Source organism: Vombatus ursinus, unplaced genomic scaffold (genome assembly GCF_900497805.2).
Source record: "Vombatus ursinus unplaced genomic scaffold, bare-nosed wombat genome assembly UNPS02001419.1, whole genome shotgun sequence".
Classification (NCBI taxonomy): Eukaryota; Metazoa; Chordata; class Mammalia; order Diprotodontia; family Vombatidae; genus Vombatus; species Vombatus ursinus.
This window is the reverse complement of record NW_020941197.1, coordinates 26739938-26754678: the sequence shown is the minus strand read 5'-3', so window position 1 is coordinate 26754678 and position 14741 is coordinate 26739938. Positions and strand designations below refer to the sequence as shown.

The window sequence follows — 14741 nt, the reverse complement described above, 5'->3', positions numbered from 1 at the left end:
GGATATCCACTTGTCCCAGGACTATTTCTAACTGAACATTATCAAATAAGATGAAAAGAATGACCTTTAAATAATAAAAATGATAATAACAGTAAAAAAGCTAGCATTTCCATGCATGTTAGAGGTTTACAAAGTGCTTTACAAATATTATCTCGTTTTATCCTCATGATAACCCTGGGAGATAGGTTCTATTATTATCCATTTTTTTTTTCCAGATGAGGAAGCTAAGGTAGACAGAGTTTAAGCAACTTGCCCAGGGTCATACAATAAGCGTCTGAGGCTGGATTTGAACTCAGGTCTTCTTGACTCCAGGTCCAAAATTCTATACATTTCTGTCTAAGTTATAAACTCTTTGTCCTTTTTTTTTTAAAAATCTTAGTATTCCTAGTGCCTAGGACTATGTGTTTCACATAGTAAATGCTTGTACAAATGTTTTACTTAATTTTCTTGAATTGTATCAGTAAGATGGACTTTGTGACATTAAAATCTGAGAGATTTGGTTTGTTTAGAAAAAATCAGTCCATACATATTTATTGGATTTACCAAATTCAAATACCCAAACATTGTATTTTCGTTGTTCCTCTTTAGTTAAAATTGCATGATCAAACATGTTCAGGGTTTGGGGGGAAAGGCTAGTTTTGGAGAGTAGGGATTTAAATCTGATTCTTAAAATCTAAATAAAAAAAAAAGGACCACCATCTCAGTTAATCTGTTTCATCCACTATTTTATCTGGTCCCTTTAGCTTCAGTTCCCAACTCTATTCCATATTACCTCTATGACCTTGGGCAATTCACTTCTCATTTCCTCATATAGAAAATGAGGAAATTGGGCTAGATGACCTACAAAATTCCTCTTGAATCTATAATCTAATGATCAAATAGCCCCAAGGAAAAGAAAATAAAAACTGGTAGGTGTATTGTTGTCTTTATTTTCAATAAGCCTCATTTAAACCCACAGCTTAAGGTTGGGGTAGGTGGAGTATGGAAAGGACATTAAGATTCACAGCTTTCCTCATATTTTTCTATGACCCCAAATACCTGAAGCATGTATTCTTCTCTTCTTCCCAGTTTCCATTTAGAGGTGTGTAATGGACAGGAATGAAAAAGGAAAATGTTGTAAAGAACCACAAAAAAAACAAAACAAAACAAAACAACCAAACAGGCAGTAAGCAAGTTCCAGGGGTTGAGAGATTAGATTTTTAAAGTTGCCCAAGGAAGCATCCTAACCTTAGAATCTGAAAATCAGAATCTCAGTTGCAAAACACCTTGAAGTCAAGTAACCTAATTCTAGACTGGTACATAATTTCCTCTACAATATCTCGACATCTAGTCTCTGCTTGAATACTTCCAGTGATAGGGAAGTCAGTCTCTTATGAAATAGCCCATTCCATCTTGGTTAATTTTAGGGAAGATTTCTATTATAATGATTGAGATAAAATACCCTTTGACCCTTTAATTTCTGATCATTAGTCCTAGTTTTCCCCTCTGAGGATAAGAATAAATCTAATTCTTCTTCCAGATGACAATCCCACTACGTACCTTTCCTTCCTCCCCTTCTCCCACCCTTCCATCTTGCCCCTTTCTGTTTAAGCCACCTTGATAGTCCCATAAACCCTTCTTATAGGGCTGAAGACTTACAATATACCTGATGAAAAAGGCAAACAGAACACAGGTCAAAAAAATCCTCTTCAAAATATTCCTTTCCCTCTCCTACCTCTCTTAAGGGCTTGTAACCCTGACCATTTTCCCTGAAGGTCATAGATATTAGACATGGAGAAGAAACTCCCAGCTTCCTGAATTTAAGCCAGCTGGAATTATACAAGCATGGAGGTTTCCACAGCTCTTTGAGACAGGAGGAAATTAGGCACAGGCCAATTACACCATGCTTTAGAGGTCACCGTGAGAAATCCCCAATGACAGTAGGCAGCAAAATCTATATTAAGTAAGTCCTAGTACAGGAAAATGATGCGGCTAGAGGGTGGGGCATTGGGCCTTCCTTATAGAGAGCAAAGGAAAACAGCCAAATTAGCATCTGATTTTTGTTTTCTCCTGAAATAGCATGAGTAAGGTCTGTCAGCTTCCCCTTCCCATATAAATAGATTCTTTGCCTTCAGAGGCCACAGGTTCCTGGCTCTGCCTGTGCTGGCTACTCCTGGCTGTCTTCCTCTTTCGTACTGATATTTTAAGGTTTATTCTTTGTCTTTGGAAAACATTAAGGCCATTAAGCTGCAGTGAATGATGGAGTCAGATCTCCTCTCAAAGGAGAATAAACACTCCACTGTGACCTGGATGCTTTCACCTCACTCAGGCACACACAAGCTATACAGTTTCTGTGCTGCACAGGCCTGATTAATATTCCCTCAACCCACTACTTGAAAGTGGGATTTGTGTGTATTGTAAATTAAGATTTGCCGCTTGGGAGTGCATCTTATCATATTACAGGGTCATCTTCTGAGTGGTTTAGGTGAGGAAATCATACAGGGGTGCTAAGTAAGTCTGACCCCCACAAGGCAAACAAAACCAAGACCCATACTTGCATCTGCTTAAAATATATTTCCCACTCTGTGTATATACAGTGAGTGCATGTGAGCATACTGGAGCGTACTCAAAGTTCATATTTGGAGATGACTAAAAACTTGGTGAGTCTTAAAACCTGCTGCCCTTGCTTCCATCATTTCATTATCATCATTACAGAAGGGAAAGTGGATTGTATAGGGCTGAGGATGTGTGTGTGTGTGTGTGTGTGTGTGTGTGTGTGTGTGTGTGTATCAGTTTCATTGCTTAGCATGGCCAGAGGATCCATCACCTACTGGTCAGCCTTCTGGAGATAAGTTCCTCCACATTAAGGTAGACTGGACCTATGGCAGTCAACACCATCTGTCACCACCCTTACACGAGACCTTTCCATCTGGTTGAAACCACCAAAGCTGGGATACAACAGGCATAACCTTTTCCTGAGGGTCTGTGTCATATCACAAATAAGGAAATGTGTTTGTGCGTATCTTTAAATATATGTATATATTAGGTTTCTCTAAAACAAATATTAGTTTACTCACTACTTTTCAAATTAGGTCTTCATTTTAAGGGTATAGAGACTGTTCCTATGAATTCATCCTGGAACTCCTGAATGAGAAAACTCCTTCTACCAATGCATATTGGTATATTTTGGGCAACTTATCATCTTAGAGAATGACCTAAAGCCCTGAGAAATTAAGTGACTTGCCCATGGTCATATATGCAATAAATGTCAGAGCTAGGGTTCTAATTGAGATTCTCCAACTTCAAATTGAGATCAAGACCAAAAATGTATAATGTAGAAAGTTTATATGTCAAGGGGGGAAATTCAGAAGAGGGATTTAGTATTTTTCAGTCCCTTATACCATCATCCCTTCCACATAAGGACTTTTCACCTAGCGGTTTCAATATATGGCGGGTCAGCATAATACACAAAGGCCCAGTAGACAACACAGAAAAAGTTTAGAAACTCAGAAATGCATAAAATATATGTATAGTATTGTATAATATCAACAGATTTTATCTTTTAATACCATAATAATTCAGACTTCTTCTTTGATACAAAGGCAGGGCCAAAAAATTTCATGCAGATTTTCCAAATTGGGGGAGCGCTGCAACCCTAAACCCCACAATGTGGAAGGGATAAATATACTAATATTTACCTTTATTCTCAATCTTTAGACTGATAAATGGTTAGCACGTTGAAATTTCCTGAGACCAAATTCCAATTTTTTGCATGGTAAGAATGATTTATGTGACTTTCCATCCAAATAGGGCTAAAGTCACTAGTACTTTTGAAAAATGTGTTGCCAATTCCTCTGCTAATCAAGGTAAATGAGCCATAGCTAGATTGATGGAAAGACAGACAAAAAAAAATAAAAATAAAAAAGGTTAAAATCAGAAAAGTGATTAAAATCAAGGAGGCCTCATCCGAGGACATAAGCCTGTAAGAAAGCAATATTGAATGAGTCCTGAATTATGGTGAAAGGCATGCCTTTCCGTCATTTTTAATGGAATATTATTAAAGAAGAATCTGGAGTGGTGAACCCTTTGGTGCTTCTATGTAATTTATTTATTTCTGCAAAAGGCAGTCCTATTAACCCTACCAGATAATGTATTCATTTAGTGGCATTCATGGCAAGGTTGTTTCTTAAAAATTTTATGGGATAAATTTAGTTCAAAATTTGCACATATTTACACAGTAGGTCTCCATTTCAAGGTCTTGGGCTTCTGAGGGAAATGTATTCCCAAGGCAGGATGTCTGCTAGGCCTGTGGTGATACTCTGTGTGCATTTGCAATATATTCAGACTCACTAGGACATCAAGACATCTCTGCCTTGAGGGGCAAAGAGAGTTCTGTCTGCTACCCCATTTGGAGGCACACAGTCTAGTGCCTTGGGAAGGATGAGAGGCTGACTCCCCAATTATCCTGCAGCAGCAAAAGATTTATAATTAGGAAGAATGGGAATCCTAACAGCTCCAAAAACTTGAGGGAATTTGTTGTTATGACTTATTGGGTTCCAAAAAGCTCCAAAGGACTTCCTGGTGCTCCCCAACCAGTAAGGTAACCTACACCAGAAGGCTCAAGGGCTTCTTTTCCAAAGACCTTGACCTTGCTATCAGTTATTTTCTTCTTTATTTCTCTCAAATATTTGGCTTCCAGAGTGATTTCTTATACAAAGCCTGGTAATAGCTGGTAATAGCTATTAGTAATAGCTGAAGTTTATAGAGTGCTTTAAGGTTAACAAAGCATTTTAAATGTTATCTCATTTGATCCTCACAAGAAGATACTACAATTCTACCCTTTGTACAAATGAGGAAACTGAAGCTTCTCAAGGCTAAATGAGCTGTCCAGAGTCACACACATCTGGCTTGAGACAGGATTGAAGCTCCTTTCTTCTTGACTGCAAATTCAATAGTCTAACCATTATGTCATCTCCCTGCATGTAGGTCATTCGCCACATTCTTTACAACAGATTGGGGATTTCTTGTGGTTCTGAAGAATTAAAGTCAGTGTAGATTGGAGGAGACAGCACTAAACTTGGTGTCAAAAAAAAAGCTGGATTTGAGTCCCAGTGCCAGTATCTATTAGTTGAGTTCATAACTCAAACTACTTAATCTCTCTGGACCTCAGTTTCCTAGTGTGCACAATGAGAATATACATAAACCTAGGGGAAATCTCTTGTGGAGTTTTTAAATATTTTGTTGATATTTCTGTTCTGTTCTACGCTTTTGAAAAAAAATGTGCATGCTTATAATAGGCAGATAAGTGGCACAGTAGATGATAGAACACAAGACTTGGAGTCAGGAAGACCTGAATTCAAGACCAGCCCTGAAAACTTAGTACCTATGGGGCCCTGGACAAGCTCCTTAATTTCTGTTTGCCTCAGTTTCCTCCACTATAAAATGGGGATAATAACAGCATCTGAGGATTAAAAAAGATCATATTTGTAAAGTACTTAAAACAGTGCCTAGCACATAAATACCTTATTAATTTCCTCCTTTCCCCTTTCCCTCCCAACAAGGCTTCCAGATTCAATTTAATTCATCAATTATTTGTTAAGTCCTTACAATTTACAAGATACTATGCTAGGTACTGGATGAGGCCCAAACCAGGGACAGAAAATGGAGAGTTTTGTGCCAGGCAGCTTCACAAAAACAGGATGGATGAAACACACCTAAATGAGATATTTCCTGAACTATCGAGTGAGTCCTTCAACTTCACAGAGCCTCAGTTTCCTCATCTGTAAAATGTAGATAATATTTCTAGATCTATCTATACCTCACAAGGTTGATGAGAGGAAAGTGTTTTGTCTACCTATGACTTCTATATAAGCAGCAATTTTTGTAGTAGCAAAGATCTGGAAACAAAGGGGAGGCCCATTAGTGCAAGAATGGCTAAACAAGTGATGGTACATGACAGTAATAGAATATTGCTGTGCTATAAGAATTGACAATTATTTTGCAATAACAGAGAAACATGGGAAGATTTACTTGAACTGAAGCAAAGTGAAGTAAACAGGGTCAGAAACGTCAGATACAACATGACTAAAGAAATGGAAAGAACAGCAATCACAAAGCAACTGATACTGAATATTCTGAAATTGGTTAGCTGGGTGGTGCGGGGGATAGAATGTCAGGCCTGGGGTCAGGAAAACGAGTCTTTCTGAATTTAAATCTGGCCTCAGACACTTACTAGCTGTGTGACCCTGGGCAAGCCCCTGTTTGACTCGGTTTCCTTATCTGTAAAATGAGCCAGAGAAGGAAATGGGAAATCACCCTGATACCTTTACCAAGAAACCCCCAAAAGGGATTGTGAAGAGTTGGACATGACTGAAAATGACTGAACAACAACAAAATTCTGAAATTATAAAGAATAAGTTTAGTTCCAAATTGAAAGGAAAGAAACTTCCTCCTGTTTCTTTGCAGAGTTTGAAGGTCACAGGTGTGGAATATTGAATAAAAGGTCACAATTTTTCTTGACTAGTTAGTCAGTTATAATGTTGTTTTTTTCTCTTTCTTTTAAAAAAAATATTTCTTATAGGGTATTGCTCTCTGGTGGTGGCAAGGAAGGGATTCAGGGGGAAATCTAGACTATTTTAAAAAGATATCAATAAAATTTATAAAAATAAAATACTATAGGAAAGTAAGGATCACAGGCGCAATATGAGTCAGCAGTGTGACATGATAGTCAAGAAAGATAATGAGATTTTCAGCTACGTTAATAGTTGTGTCCAGAATGAGGGAGGTGCTGATTTTTCTCTCCTTAGCTTTGATCAGGCCACATCTAGAATATTGTGTTCAGTTCAGATTGAATAGTTCAGAAATGATCCCCTTATATGTGCAATTTAGGTGTCATCTTTCCCCAAAAGACATCTCTAATCTTCTCTATGAGTCAGAGCTCATAGGGATGTTTCCCAGGAACCTTACAGACCATTGTGTTTTGCATATTTCTAGTGTGCTTAACGTGTGACATATTATTTACATCTCTATTTTTCTCTTCTCCATCTACCATTCTATAATTTCTATGAGAGATACTATGAAAACAAAAAAAATGATAAGATTCGGCAACTGGGTGGCTATCTGGGATGAGAGAATGTGAGGAGCTAGGAATGGCACCAAGATTGTGGAACTGAATGACTGGAAGGATGGTGATGCCCTAAACTGAAATAGGGAAGTCTGGGAAGAAACACTGGGATTCCTGAAAAAGCATATGAGGTGGGATTCAAACCCATGTCTTCCTGACTCCAAGTCCATTGCTCTATTCACCACACCAGACTGCCTCACTTATACTGCTGATGTTCTTCTTATATGTGCTACCTACCTCACATTGTCATTTTAAAAGAAATACTTTGTAAATAATCAATATCATATCAATCAGAGCTATTATTGTTATTCTGACATAGGATATACACATATACATTTTATTCCTTTCATCCAGTTTGCTTTAACACCCTGGTCAGGTTTTTATAGTTTTCTTTTTATACCTTTGGCTTTTGTACCGGCTCTAAACCAGAGCCCAGAGAACCTGGTTTTCTGGTCACGTGGCCTGCAAACTCTTTGGTTCTCCCGGTTTTGTCCTCAAGTTCAGGCCAAATTCCATTCCAGGTGACTCTCTGATATCCTGAACAACAATGAATCCCTGATCTCCCACTCCCAGAAATTCCCCTGAACAAGTCTTTTTCTTTCCTGGGCACATAGCCCAGAGTCAGCTTCTTTTAATTGTCTTTTGCTCTTAAACCTTTTTTAGCTGATTTGTCTCTGGTCAGCTAATGGTGCTGGGTTTGTTGTTGTTGTTGTTGTTTTTATCCGCACCGCACCTCTCTTCTCCGGTCTCTATGAAACTGCCTTGCTTTTGGATCTACAGATTGTCTCAAAGAGACTTAGGAATTCTTCATACATCTCTCCCTCCCCATTCTGTAATGTCATATATCTCTCATTCATACATTCTACCCTAGAGCTCTGTCTGGTTCCCGAAAATCTATAAATATTACCTTCCCATTATATCATTAGCCTGCTCAAAACCAACATTTACATTTAGCACTGCTCCTTTACCAGGTGGCAGACAAGAGAACATTTAGCTACTGGTGTTTTGTGGAAGTGAATGTTCCTATATATGAGACAGGGTCATTAATTTCCTAGGATTCCTCTTGGCCATCCTGTAATGGGAAGCTAAGTCTCATTATACATCCTCCTTCCTCTCAGCATAGGTGTCATAAGATGCAGTGCTGAAAAGGAATCACATGATCATAGCTTTAGATCTGTAAGAGACCTTAAAGGTCATTTATTCTAATCCCTTATGCACAGGTTAAATAGAGCCCCAAAACAGATGAAATGACTTTTCAAAGTAATAAGGGGAGTATCCAAACTAATGTTCTCTGACTCTAGCTGTATCTCTCTTTTCATCATCATACTTTGTTTCTATTCCAACTCATTTTATGCAAAGCAAAGCTGAGGGCCGTAGAAAGGAAACAACTTCTCAAGATCCCAAAATTGGTAGATCCAGGAGTAAAACCTAGGCCTCCAAAGACATCCACCCCAGTAAATCATCTTGAGACTATTAGCAGCAGATGATTGAAAATACTGAAATGAGTGACTACGAGTATCTGTTCTACAGACTCTGAATCTGCCATGAAGAGACAATGTAATACAATGAAAAGAATGTTTTATTAAATAGTCAGAGGGTCAAGATTTCCTATTTACTACCCACGTAGCCTTGGACATGTCACTTCACTTCGAGGGCCTCAATTATCATCTCTAGTAGAGGGTTGAATTAGAAAGCCTTTCAATTCCCTTCCTGGTATGTCTGTAGGACTTCTTCATGGTTCCCTCATCTGATTCCATTCTGAAGCTGAGTGAGACATCCTGTTTCCTGATTCAGTAATCCCATTGGTGAGTTAGGGAGATGTTTACCCCGCACATGTGGACTTTCCCCAACAGAATGGACTGATGAGAACAATTTATTCCAATGGCCATGAAGACGGCTGCAGCAGGTGCTGTAGAGTGCTCAAAGTGTGGTCAGGCAGAGAAAATACCAAGGTCATCTACCACATTCTGAGCCATTGCCAGTTGTGTTGACTTTTGTCCTGTCACAGGACTTCAATGACTGGAAGACAGAGTGAAGCTGATAAGTTTGTGCAACTCTGCCTCACTTGAATCCAATTGATATCACCAACAAAGTCATTGCTCCTCTTTGAAAATGAAGGATGAACCATAGCAGCAAACTTGAATCCACACCCAACCTCATTCCACCCTCGAGCCTGCTAATTACTACCATTTAATTTAATGATTTAATTATTATTTAATCCCTACTCCCCTACTCTTGTAGGTAGGGAGGGAGTAAAGTTGCTAATGAAAAGAACCTGCCATAGAAAAGATCTCTGTTGTGGAAGAGGTTGGCCTAGAAGACTAGTTTTCCATGGGGAAAAAGGACACCATAGATTGAGAGATCCATGCATATAATTTCAGATACCTAACTAGGGTCCAAGTAAGTCACTCATTTAATACAAATGAATGATAATCCTCTAAGGAAATAAGGTAATCTAATCATAAGATCATAGATTTAAATATGGAAGTGACCTAGGAGGCCATCAAGTCCTTCTCTCTTATTTTACAGGTGAGGAAAATGAGGAACAGATAAATTAGGCACCTTGCCCAGGGTTACACATCTAGCAAATGTTTATGGTGTGATCTGAACTCATGTTGTCCAGATCCAAGCCCAGCATACTGCATGCTATAGCACACTGTCTAGTTCTGGTGCAAATGGATGGATACTTTAGCTTGGAAAGAGAAAAACGAATATAAAAGCAGGTGTTGGTTTTTATTTTTTATTTTTTTTTTAAGAAAAGAGAAGAGAGAGAAGCATGCCCCAAATGTTCTGTCATGCTGCAGCCATAGAGGAAATGAACTTTACTTTTTAGGTCAATGAACCAGATGCATGCAAATGAACTGTTAACAAATCATGCTGATTTCCAGGACCCTCTGGAGCCTAAAGAAGAGCTGACACCTTCTAGAAAATGTAAAACAAACAAAACACATTTTAAAAAGCTATTTAGTTGCTGTGTTGGTAAGACCTTTACCTTAAAAAAAAATCCTGGTCATTCCTTTGACCCAGGACTTGAAGTAAAACGATGCAGATGATGAGCAAAACTCCTGTGAGAAAATACAACAATAGAGAAATTTGGAACAAGAAATGACTGAACTTTACTCTACTTGAGAAATAAGAGCATTACTCTACTCATCTTTCTTAAGTCTTTATTTTCTACTTTTCTTTTGCTCCTTTTCTAGACCTCAACAATAGTAATGTTTTCCATTCACTTGCCTTACTCTTCCACCACTTTTGTGGTCATATGAAATCAAAAGCATTTAAGAACAGAATGGCTGAGATGCCCTGGGGCCTTGTTGGCCAGAAGTCATATAAATGCCTGGGGCAGGTTTGAGGAAGAAGGCAGCTCTTTCCCATTAGACAGAGAAACCATAATACTGCCAGACAACATTAGAACAGAGACCTATGGCTGGTTTTAGGAATTAAATCCCATAGAATGGGGTCAGTCATTCAGTCAACAATATTTATTAAGCACATGATAAGTGCCAACAACTGAAACTATCTATGTTATACCAAATGTTTCATTAAAGCAGATTATATGAGTATATGGGTATATGCGTATTAATATTCACATATATATACATCCACACAAATATATATTCTGCTATATACGTACCACACTACACATACATACACATCCATTCATATTCATATGTATATATATACACGCATACACATTTATGTTAATATGCACCTATGAATGGATATGTGATGTTATTTAACAGTGTGCTGTTAAAAAGAACACAGACTTCCGAATCAGGAGACTCTGTCACGTTGTGCCCATGAGCAAGTTGTATAACTGCTAAGCTGAAGTTTTATCATCTTTTAAATGGAGATAATATTTGTATTACTTCTTTCATAGCTATATGCATGTATATATAAATATATATGTGCATACATACATAACTGTATGTGTATATAAATATATTTATATATGCATACATATATATGTGTTGGGAGAATTTTCCCATGGGAGTTCTAGCTTCTCTTGGCAGAAGCTGAGGGTCACAACCTGTTGTGTGGCAAAAACAAGGAAGTCTCACAATACCTCTCCTTTGCTGACACGCAGCTCCCACGGTTGGCTCGGCTCTCCTCTCATTGGGAGAAAAGTCCTACTCATACCCCTGACACGAGGGCTACAGGTGTCCAGCAGACTTGGTGATTGGCTATCACGTGGAGATCATGCTTTGATCAGGTGTTACTAGGGATATAAAAGAAAGCTACTAGCACTTAATAAATGGAGCTTCTGCCATCTTGCTGTCTCTGCCTCATCAATGTGCCTCCGGGTTAAGAGTATTGAGCTGGTCTCATGCTCACCACTGCAGCGGCCGCATCATATATGTATATATGTAAATGTGTATATATACATATACATGCATACATATATTCATGGAATCAGATTAAATACTGTGTAAAGCATATTTCAAAGCACCTTATAAATATATATATATATATATGTTTAAAATGCAAAGCTCTCTATATTTATGTATATATACATGTGGGCAGTTAGGTGGAACATGGGATAGATAGAGCACTTGGGCCTGGAGTCAGGAAGATTCGTCTTGCTGAGTTCAAAAAGGATTCCTTTGATATTTAGAAATGTATTCTATTTCTACCCAACATTGACATGATAGGTGACCAGGCTACTGTCTCTAAGTTATGATTTGATAGACCTTACCCCAAATTATCTTCCTCAGCTTATCATGGTATCTACTATGAAAGCTGGGAAGCTAGGTGCTGCCACAGTGCATAGAGTGCTAGGCCTAGAGTCAGGAAGACTCATCATCCTGAGTTCAAATGTAGCCTTAGACACTTATTAGCTGTGTGACCCTGGGCAAATCACTTAACCTTGTTTGCTTCAGTTTCCTCATCTGTAAAATGAACTGGAGAAGGAAATGGCAAACTACTCCAGTATTTTTACCCAAAACCCACAAATGGGGCCACCAACAGTTGGATACAACTGAAAACGACTAAACAATAACAACTATGAAAGCTATGTAGCCATTACTTTAGGATAGAACTTTTTCTTTTCAAAGGTTAAAATGTAAATGCCTTTGAGAAGGGGGGATACATTAAGTTGTTCTCAGTCATTGTAATCTTACCAGACATCAGTTAATCTGGTTGATGAGAACTCAATGCTATAGGATTTCAAGGTAGTAGAGTTTGGTTTTGATGTGATGAAGGGACAGCATGAAGGAGTAGATTAAAAAAAAAAAAAAGAAAGGAAAAAAAAACTGTCCTGGAAGATCTGGGTTTCCAGTGGCAGCAATGGAGTAAGGGTGGAGAAAAGGACATCAGGAAAGTACCAGAGGGTTACAGAAAGGAGACATAACTGATGAGGCACCCAACACAAAGTTTTGTCTATTTGACATTTTACAAAGGCCAGTCCCAACTTTGAAGACATACTTCAACTCAGCCATGTACTTACTATTGGTAATCTCTCTCTCTCTCTCTCTCTCTCTCTCTCTCTCTGACACATATCCTGGAAATTACTGAATTAAAGGGAAAACTGCATTGTAGCAAAGGGCTGGATCACAATGTCCTTGGCTTAGGGAAGCAGCTTCATTCCAGTATTGTCTCGTGAACTGCTAAGACCCACATTCCAGACAGTGTACTTTAAGCTTGAGAGACTAGAGGTACGCAAAGATACAGACTAAGGAGCATGAAAAATGTAACCCCCATTCCTAGGATCCTGAAAACCATTTAATAATAGCTCAAGGAGGTGATATTGCTAACCTCCTATTTCACAAGCAGTTGCTCATGAGGAAAGAACAAGTCAAGAAAAAAAAAGGTGTTAAAATGACTGATGTCAGTAAAATGATTGTTAAAGAAGAGCTTAGTTGTCAGTGGGTAAAAGTGCAGCAATTTTCAGCAGTGAAACCACATACTATGGAATATTTCTAGGGTCATATTACCCTAGAGAGCAGCAGGGCTTAGTCCTGGTGGCATATTGGGTAGCTTGTACGTTTTCAGAAGAGGTGGGGGAAGCGAGCCTTTACATCACCCCTAGATCCATCCCTTATCTCTTAGAAAATACTACTTGAAACATGTAGAACTCCAGAGAAATCCTACCCTTACCACCCTTTTCAGGGCATCAAAGGAATTTTTGTAGAGATGGGATGCCTGTTTTGCTATATTTTGGTCATGTTAATTAAGAAACTGTGACGCAATACCTAGAGTAATTTTATTCTGGACAAGGCAGAGCAAATTAAAACCAAAACAATAGGCAGAAGTGTTTATATAACTCCCTTTTCCAAAACAATGGAGACCTCTCTTATTAGCAGGAGCAGTAGGTTAATTAAGAAATCGATTGATGTTAAAAAGGGATCTCTTCAATTCAGATTGGCACTACTTGAGATGTGACTAGTAAATGTGATAGCAGATATTTATGTACCAGCACCAAAATATATCACAGATTCTGTGAGGAAAACATTTCTGTTCTACTGGAAATTTCAAGTTTAGTATTTGGGTGACTGAGAGAATATGTTTGACGTTTTTGTGGATGTTTTCAGGTTGATTCATATTTCTCCAAAAATATTCAACTAGTGACTTTGGAAATGATAAAGGAGATAGGCCAATGGGCTTTACATCTTGGTCAGGAGAGCCATGAAGAAGTAATAATGTGGAATCCCCATGTCTTAGATCTGGTCACTGTAGATGTGGGAGGAGCTTCAATGTTAGAACTTGTCAGTCCTGTCATTTAATTTTGCATCATTGCATAAGGGAATGGTTATTTGTCATGGATAATGTAGGTAATGCGATGGACAGAGGCCATGGAACCGGCAAGATCTGGATTCAAGTCCTGCCTCTGACACATACTGGTTCTGTTACCCTGGGCAAGTCATTTACATTCTTGGTCCTCTAGGCAACCTTCTGTGTCTCTCAAGTTGTAGAAGTGCCAATCTGCATTAGTAGAAGAAGTGTTTTCACCAGAGAGTTTCCTTGAAATAATAGATCTAGTCCCCTTTTCCTATCCACTATTTGCCATGGATACTCTAGGGAAGCTGAGTAGTGGTCTAAATAGGTAGCTTTGAGAAATACATTCAGGAGTTTCAGAAAGAATACAACTTTTCATTCTTACTCCCCAGCCCTTGAACCTGTCACCCTTATTTCCCTTCTTGGATAATTTTTACAGTAATGTCTTCCATGTTCCCCTCTGCCTTTCCTATTTCAAAATTGCCCCCAAATCTCCACCAGTTTACCTAACTGTTGGCATCCAGTAACTCCAGCAACTTAGACTTTCTTTCTTTTTCTTTCTTCTTTCTTTCTTTCTTTCTCTCTTTCTTTCTTTCATTTCTTCCTTCTTTTCTTTGTTTCCTCCTTCCTTTCTTTTCTTTCTTGATCACATTATGATTTAATTCATGCATGTAATAATTATTATATATAATATATTGCCTATATATAATATTATCTTATTAAATTAGATAGGTAGATAGATAGATCAATAGATAGAAAGAAAGAAAGAGAAAGAAAGAAAGAATGGAGAGGAAATCTGGTGCAATGGACAGAGTAGTGCTGGCCTCAGTCAGGAAGAAGTCCTGTCCCTAACACATACTAGCAATATGAGCCTGAGTACATTACTTAAACTCTCAGTATTTTAGGCAACTTTCTAAGATTACAT

At 38.3% G+C, this 14741-nt stretch overlaps 1 protein-coding gene across 1 annotated transcript in view; it reads left to right on the top strand.

Moving 5' to 3' along the window:
- The window catches only part of LSAMP (limbic system associated membrane protein), an 800294-nt gene that overhangs the window by 190980 nt on the left and 594573 nt on the right, over window positions 1-14741 (top strand). The gene's annotated exons all lie outside the window — the stretch shown is intronic.